Raw genomic sequence first — 9,085 nt, 5'->3', positions numbered from 1 at the left:
TGCAATCAAGGAGTGAGGCATCGAATGTGACTTATAGGAAACCAAGCAGTCTAATGCCAGTCTGCCTTTGCAAGCTTGGTTTAGACCACTCTCTGAAATACAAGAGAGTGGTCTCAACAGATTCCAGGAAGGTAGGCCAGTTCTAGATTATTCACTGCCCTGCAAACCACATTCAATTCGGACTTTGTCCTGAGGAGCCATTAAAGGGTTAAAGTGAGTAAAAGATCAAAATTGATTTTTTTCAATACTTAAACATTTATTTACCTCTAATTATTACTAAACACAATACTAGACACTGCAATAACACCAAAAATAACAAAACGGAGTTCACATCTTCTGGCTACAGTTTGAACAATGAATTGAAAGGAGCCAGGCCTGGTGTGTGGAGACAGATGGACTGCTCTTTCAGTGCTTGTGAACCACAAAAATGTTTGATCTTATAAGGGTTTATTGAGTCTGGTATCAATGTTTTCTGAAGTGAAGGGCCTTGCGTTGAATCATTGTTTTCTCCTGGCTCAGCCAGAGGACTTAACTGGCATTTTTCACCGAAGAAATGTGGCAGCCGGTGGAGCTGCTGGTTCGCTTTTGTTGGCTGACATGCTGTCCCGTAGTAGTCATGCACTCTGCAAATGCTCCCATAAAGAAAACAAGAAAAGCCTGAGTGCCACTGTCCTAATGGGGCCTTTGACCATAGAACATTGCTGGCTGTGGAAGAAAGCATGACTCCAATACTTTAGTGATAGAAATGCAGACTAGTGCTTGGGCCAGGAGGGCATCCTTGATTCTCTCCAGTAGACATGTGTGGTCAACCCACCGTCCTCTACACACTGAGACACTTCTAGCCAGAATGGCCCTTTCCCCACGTCATGGCTAGGGTTCCCCCATCTTGCTCTCTTTAATCGTCCCCACCGAGGTTTAACCATCACATCTACACTTGTTCACTCTCTTTATAGAAAGCTAACTCTCTACATCAGTATATGCTCATCTTCTCCAGCAAGGATTGTGCCTGCTTGAGACCTGTTTCATGTCTGTTCCCCATGTATCCACAATCTGCCTTCCACCTTCCACTTGTTTGGCCCGGCCTTTCATGATCTTTCTCACCACTCTACATCCGTTCACTAAATCCCATCTGTTTGACCTCAGAAAACCCACTTATGACCAGTTGTTTTCTTTCCGCACCTCCTGCCGACTTTCTAGCCCTGTTTCAGGCACTCTGCATCTCTTGAATGACCCCAACTGAATGACCCCAAGTGATGCCTTGCTCATTCTCCCCAGCCTGCTTCACTTTTTCTATATGTCCAGAAATTATTGTCTTTTTGGCACTATTCTTCCAGCTGTAGCCACAGTTAGGGTTCACTCTTAGAGCTTCTGAGACTGTTGCTGTTCATTCGAAAAAACTTATGAGTGATCACTGACCTGGAAAGTGATGAGATGCATAGGCCCAGAATGGACCCCCTTTCCTTGGGATTGGCCAAAAGAGGCAATTGTTTCTTAGCCTTCTAAAAGCTCAGTCTAAGAAAGCAAGAGAGAGAGAGAGAGAGAGAGAGAGAGAAAGAAAGAAAAATTATATATATATATATATATATATATATATATATATATATATATACATACTCAGTCTTTGCCCAGATCTCACAATCATGCTTCTAATCCATTGTCTGCACACCTTCCCCCATTGTGCAGATGCTTAAGGATTAGGACTCCCCTCACACCTGTGTGCATGATATATCACTAAGTGTTCGTAACACTACCATCTCTTTCTACCAGCACTGTGTCCCCAACTCCTTATAATCTCTCACCATTATAGCCAATCGTGAACTTCTGCCCATTCTGTTTCAAAAGTTTATCTTGGGGCACCTGGATGCTCAGTTGGTTGAGCATCCAACTCTTGGTTTTGGCTAAGGTCATGATCTCACAGTTCATGGGTCAAGCCCCACGTTGGACTCTATGCTGATGGGGCAGTCTGCTTGGGATTCTCTCTCTTCTTCTCTCTCTGCCCCTCCCCTGCTCACGTTCTCTCCCTCTCCCTCCCTCCCTCCCTCTCTCCCTCTCTCCCCGACTTTCCCTCTCTCAAAAAATAAACCTTAAAAAAAAGCTTATCTCATGTCAGCCTCTTTTCTCCACCTCTTCTGCCATGCCTTAATTCAAACCCTCCTCATCTCTTGAATCATTTGCATCTGACCTCCCTGTCACCATTCCTCCTTCAGTAATTTATTTACAATTACCCACACTCTTTCTCAAATACTGAACTGCTATGTTACTCTTAAAAACTTCCTAAGATTACCTCTGTAAGGGTATATATTTTGTGGCTATTTAATAATATTCCATTGTATAATGTACTACATATGGTTTATCCATTTATCAGTGAATGAACCTTTCAGTTGTTTCTAGCTTTTGGTGATCATGAATAGTGCTGCTATAAATATTGGCGCACAAGTTTTTATTTGAATACCTGCTTTCAATTCTTTTGGGTAGATACCTAGAGTTGGAATTGCTGGGTCATATGGTAACTCTATTTGTAACTTTCTGAGGAGTTACCACACTGTTTTACATAGGGGCTACACCATTTTACATTCCCACCAGCAACGTATGAGGGTTCCGATATCTCCACATCCTTGCCAACACTTGTTATTTTCTGTTTTTTGATTATAGCCGTCCTAGTGCATGTGAAGTGGTATCTCCTTGTGGTTTTGACTTGCAATTCCTTAATGACCATTGATATTAAGCACCTTTTCATGTGCTTATGGGCCATTTGTGTATCTTTTGTGAGGAAATGTCTATTCAAGCCTTTTGCTCATTTGCCCTTAGGATCCTCTTTTTGTATTATGTTCTAAGAGTTCTAATTACATTCTGGACATAAGACTGTTTTTAGGTACAGTAAAACCTTGGATTGTGAGTAACTTGTGTGAGTGTTATGCAGAATGAGCAAACATTTCGAATAAATTGTAACTTGATAAATGAGTGACGTCTTGCAATCCGAGTAGTATATGATGCCGAATGTCACATGATCACAACTGAGCCAGTGGTTCTTCTCTCTCTGTCTCACTGCGGGATTGTGGAAGATCCTCTCCCACTCTTGGTGTCAGGTCAGGCCACGGTGTTCGGCAGAAATCAGTGATTTTTCAGAACATTGGAAGGTGCCCACAACTGGCACTGGTGTATTTTCTGTCCCTTCAAAGTACCTATGGACAGTCCTTTGCTTTTCCAGACAAGAGTAAGCTTAGGAATGCTCTGCTTCATTCTAGGTCAGGCTGCCTTCAGATACAGACCCTTTCCTCTGCTGCCTTATTGCCAGTTACATTAAATACAGTCTGTGACAAGAGTTTATTAATGTACTGGAGTCAACATCTGTGCAGGCATATACAATGGCCCCCATACAGAAAAAGGTTGAAAAGAAAGGTGGTAAGAAGAAGAAGATGATTACAATGAAAGTTAAGAAGGAATTCATCGAGAAGTACAAATAAGGTATGCAAGTGGCCAAAATTGCAAGATTTCATAAGAAGTCTACATCAACCATTTGTACAACATTAAAGAAGAAAGACGAAAAAAGTGGACTAGATGCAGCAAAAGGAGTCATGAGAATATCAAAGCAATGGCCACATGTTCTAGAAGATGTAGAAAGTTGCTTCTGGTTTGGATAAATGACAAGCAACTAGCAGGTGATGCTGTGACTGAGAACTTTATGTGTGAGAATGCAAAGGCCTTGTATGCCGACCTCATAAGTAAACTGCCAGGTATGTCAAGAGAAAACAAAGAAGGCTTCAAGGCAAGTAGGGGGTGGTTTGATAACTTTAAGAGGGAAGTATCATCCATAGTGTTGTGAGGCATGGAAAAGTTCCGAGTTTAGACACTAAGGCAGCAGAGGTGTTCACTCCCAAGTTCCAGAGGCTCTTGGTTTCTGAGTGGTACCTGCTGGAGCAAGTTTTTAACTGCAATGAGACGGGGCTTTTTTGGAAAAAGATGCCAAAGAGGACCTACATTACAGAAGAAGAGAAAGCAGTGCCCCGTCACAAGCCCATGAAAGACCATCTCACCCTCTTGTTTTGTGCTAATGTAAGCGGGGATTTTAAAGTGAAGCCCCCGCTTGTCTATCATTCTGAGAATCCACAGGCCTTCAAGAAATGCAAGGTGCAGAAGAGCCAGTTAAACGTTATGTGGAGGTCCAACAGCAAGGCTTGGGTGACTCGTATCTTGTTCCTTAAGTGGATCAACGAGGCCTTCGGTCCTGCAGTGAAGAAATCCCTTTTAGGAAAGAGTCTGCCACTCAAAGCCTTGCTGCTTATGGATAATGCTCCTGTTTATCATCCAGGCTTTGAGGACCACTTCCTGGAGGAATTTGAGTTTTTAAGGTCAAGTTCCTTCCTCCCAACACCATTCCAGTCCTTCAGCACACAGATCAGCAGGTCATTTTGAACTTTAAAAAGCTTTACCCCAAAGCACTATTTCAGCAATGCTTTGAGGCGACCAAAGGAACGCCTCAAGGAACAAATCTTCCCCTCCAAGAGTTTTGGAAAGATCATTTTGACATCGTGAACTGCCTCAGATCATGGATAAAGCCAGGGATGGGTCACTAAGAGAACCCTCAATTCTGCTCAGAGAAAACTGGCCTGAAAGTGTTCTTGGGCATGACGTAGAGGGGCTTGCTCATGAACAGGAGCTGCCAGTTGTCACTAAAAGTGTGTCCTTGGGGAAGGCCAGGGGCCTGGAGGTGAACAAGGACGACATTCAGGAGCTGGTGGAGGAACATGGCCAGGAGCTGACCACTGACGAACTGACGGATCTGCATCGAGAGCTACAGCAAGAGGTTACGGAGGAGATCTCGTCTGCAGAGGAGGAGGGGAAAAAGGCAGAGGAATCCCTCACTTCAAGATTAGGGAGATGTGTGAAATGTGGGAAGCAGTGCGAAATTGTGTAGAAAAGCACCACCTGAATAAGGCTGCAGCAGTGCGAGCGAGGAATCTCTTTCACGACAATGCATTGTCACATTTCTGAGAAATCCTCAAAAGGAGGCAAAAGCAAGCGTCGGATAAGTTCTTTGTTAAAGTTGCACGAAAAGAAAAAGATTCCATTGAGCCAATAGATAGCAGTGATTCCGTTAGTGAGAGTGAAAGTCATCCTACACAGTAACCCTCTTCTCTCTTGTTTCCCTCACACCAGCCACGAGGGTTTTCAAAGGTAAGTGAAGGTTAATTTGTTTATTTTTCTTTCTATTTTGTATTTTATGTATTATTTTGTATTATATGACAGTGTTGTGATCATTTTTATATGAATATTTTGGGGTCGTGGAACGCATCATCTGAGTTTCCATGATTTCATATGGGGAAATTTGCTTTGATATACAAGTGCTTTGAATTAGAAGCATGTTTCCGGAACAAATTATGCTCACAAACCAAGGTTTTACTGTATGATTTGCAAGTATTTTCCCCCATTCTGCAAGTTGTCTTTTTACTTTAATGATAGTGCCCTTTCATGCATAAAAGTTTTAATTTTGATGAAGTCCAATGAACCTATTCTTACTTTTGTTGTTTGTGCTTTTGGTGCCATAACTAAGAATTTATTGACAGATCCATGGCCAGACTAACTTTTAAATTTCCATTTCCCACCATGAACCTTTATCCCATGGTTTACCCAGAATGAATGTCTAATAAATCCCTTGAAACCTTTTCCCTTCCTTCTAGATCCAGTTCACATGTCACCTCAGTGAATTCCCAATACCCACAGGAGGAGTGTTACTTATTCAAATACCTCCCTCCTTCAGGTGCTGATCCTATCTCACCTGGTGTATAAATGTATCTGTGTCTTTCTTTCCTTTTAAGATTGTGGTGCTTTGAACACAGGGATGAATTTTATTTTACTCTGAAGCCTATGGCTTGAAAACTGATCAATGTCTGTGGAATGGATGGATGAATGAGCAGTTATGGGAAACAACACATTTTCTTGTTACATAGCTTTAAAGGCATTCCTGGCACCCCATAAGTTTTGTGGAAAGGAGAGACAGATTTCCCACTGCAAGGGTCAGACAGATGTAAGACTGACTGAAATACATGGCATTGTCATTTGGCACTGAACACCCAGCAAGGTTCTTCTTGTCTTACCTACCCCCTATGGCCCTTTTTGGAGACCTTCCAATTCTCTAAGGCTCCCTGCCACCCTCTTTACATGAGAAGCCAGGACAGGGGAGTCTCATTTAAGATCTAATGTAGGCTTCATATTTATAAAGGGATAACCCAATTTATTTGAAGCTAGGGATATACTATTAATAAGGGGAAAAAAGTCATCATGGGAGTTAAAGTCTCTCATAGAAGTATATAAAAAATGAGCACTATTCAGCTGCTTGAATTTTAATCTGTTCTCTGATTCCAAATGTAGTTGTAATAAGACACAAGACTACCTTTACTTTGGTTTCTTTTTTTTCTTTCCCCTTCTGTTCCTCTTCAGCATCCCATGCTTTCTCTTATTCTCCCCTTTTATCTTGGTATTGGGGCAATCAGAGAGACTATGCTTTCAACGAAATACCATTTTTTGCACTTAATGGTTTTGTAGTTAATGAAGGTAGGAACATCACTTTTCAGAGAAGCAAGATCCCCCCCTGTGTACATTGACAGAGCTCTTCTTAGGTTGCCATGAGAAGTGGCCCTGACTTTCTACTTGGGCAGCCTTGACCTCACAGAGGAGCCATGCCCCTTGTGGTAATAAGCTCATAGCCCATTGTGAAATAGCATCTGTGGCCGTGTGAGGCCATGCCGCCAATGTAACCTTTGCAGTGTCCCACGTTAGTTCTATACAATTAATTCCAATAATTCACAAAGAGCCCTCATACTCTTAGGGAAAGATAGCCCCTTCTCTAGCCATGGTAACAGTCTAACCCCAGAACCAGAAATAAAGCTGTTCTATCTGCCTTATCTTATCTTTCTGAAAGCCAGCCAATCGGTGTCAGTCTCACACTTTTACCTTCATGTAATGGGAAGCTGCTGACTTTGAACTTGTTTCTAAGACTGACTACTCTCCTCTCTGACAATGTAACCTCAAAACAGACCCATGCCCTAAATCAGCTTCTTGTTTTGCTCAGGGAGCAAAGCTGCCTGACCAGTGAAACTCTCTTACTTAAGTAAGAAATAAATTCAGGCCTTTGATTTCAGAAATTGTGCCATGGTTTTATTCTTTGTCAGTTTTCCATTACCTGTCGAATGTCTGCATATGCCAGTATTACAATGTTCAATCATCTATGCTGTATATGATGTTTCATGCTGAAGATGATAGTTATTGAGCATAAAGGTGTATCCATGCTATATATATGATCGTAAGTCTTGTAGTTATTGAGCATGAATAAAGTTACATTTTACATAGTCACAGGTTAAGAGAGATACTGTGCCTAAGGGGATTGGATAAGAATTTCATTTATACAAAATTTAAAATCTTTCTGTTCTTGAAGTTTGATTTTTTTTTTATTATAGGTTAGAAAAGCTGAGATTTCAGGGCGCCTGGGTAGCTCAGTCGGTTAAGCGTCTGACTCTTGATTTTGGCTCAGGTCGTGATCTCATGGTGTCTGAGGTTGAGCCCCGTGTCAGGCTCTGCACTGACAGCCAGGAGCCTGCTTGGGATTCTCTCTCTCTTCCTCTCCCCCTCTCCCTCCCCCGCTCATGCTTTCTCTCTCTCTCTCTCTCTCTCTCTCTCTCTCTCTCTCTCTAAGTAAATAAACAAACAAACAAATAAACAAAAGTTGAGTTTTCAAACTCATGTTCTTGAGCCTAATTTAGCATGTGCATGTGCTCTTAAAAATACTTAAACCAACATTTAGAGAGTCTGGCAATTTCACATTTAAGTCTAGGTCTCCATATTTTCTTGGGAGGAAAAGATGGTGAATTTGGTGTTCCAGGGCCTCCACCGCTGCCTGGCAGCACTCAGCAATAATGGAGGAGCTGGTGCTGCTGCTTATAAAGTGGGCATAGGCCCCCATCTTTCTCACGGTCTCAGTCCTCCCTGTCCCTGCCCCAAGAGGTAGAAAGATCCTCAGTGACTCTTCGTCACCTCTTTCATTTATCTTACAATAGGGACCTATTCCTTATTCCTCTACACAGAATTCTCCATCATTTAGCATTTGTGTTCACTGCATTGTGGCTTCAGAGAGTGACCATTACAATTCCTTATAGGCTTTTAAATTTGTCCCCTGGACCAACAAAAAAAGCAGGGTAACAGACCCTTTATGAGGCCCCTTGTGTTACAAGCCCTTTTCCCACAGTAGTGTGGCATCTTGGATTTCATATTCTTTCAAGGTTATAAATTTAAGTGTTCATACCTCACTGTTTTGGAGGCTTTTGTCTTTTCTCCCGATTTCTTCCATCAATAGCGTATTCTTTCTTCCTTAAACAAACGTCATCCCTTGTGTTTAGCTGCTGTGGTAGATTATAAAAATGGTCACAAATTATGCTGCTTTTTCTACCCATGATCCATGCGAGTGTTCTCCCACACTGACTCCGAGCCTTGTGACTTCCTTTGGCCAACGGGACGTGAACAAACACGATGCAAGCAAAGGCTTGCAAAACATTTATGCGCTGGGGCTTGCTCCTCTGCTGAGCTTCAGGACTATGACCACCACCACCGTGTGTGTGTGAGCCCAGGTTAGCTCACTAATGCAAATGATGAAAGACACATGGCTAAGTTGCCCTTAGCCCCCTGGCTCATATCCAACTGCTAGACTTGTGAGAGAGCACATCCTAGAGCATTCGGTCCCAGTCAGGAGGGCCCAAACCAAAAGAATCATTTAGGTGACCCACCAAGTTGTGAGAAATGATAAATTTATATTGTAATAAATTTTTGGTTTAAGCTGCTAAGTTTGGGGGTGGTTTACCACATAGCAAAAACTAACAGGTACAATGTAAATTAAAGAACATGCTATTACCAGAAAAGACCTGCATTTTCCAAAAATGTCAATATTATGAAAGAAAAACAAAAAGACCAAAGAACTGTTCCAGATTGGAGGATAGCAAAGAAGCATGAAAATCCAGTGTAATAGTAAATCATACTGGATTGGATCTTGGACTGTGTGGGGGAAATGCTTTAAAAGACATCACTGGAACAATTGAAA

The 9,085-nt window shown here is 42.1% G+C and overlaps 1 long non-coding RNA gene across 1 annotated transcript; it reads right to left on the bottom strand.

The window, feature by feature from the left end:
• Positions 1-221: 221 nt before the first annotated feature.
• LOC109496440 lies at positions 222-8,593 on the bottom strand. The gene is made up of 3 exons (XR_002152434.2): positions 8,297-8,593; positions 1,417-1,512; positions 222-632 (listed from the first exon to the last, which is right to left on the bottom strand). It is a non-coding gene; the product is annotated as an uncharacterized LOC109496440 (long non-coding RNA).
• Positions 8,594-9,085: the final 492 nt, after the last annotated feature.

This window comes from Felis catus, chromosome X, assembly GCF_018350175.1.
Source record: "Felis catus isolate Fca126 chromosome X, F.catus_Fca126_mat1.0, whole genome shotgun sequence".
NCBI lineage: Eukaryota > Metazoa > Chordata > Mammalia > Carnivora > Felidae > Felis > Felis catus.
Note: the sequence above shows the minus strand (reverse complement) of the source record. Positions and strands in the feature narration are given on the sequence as shown.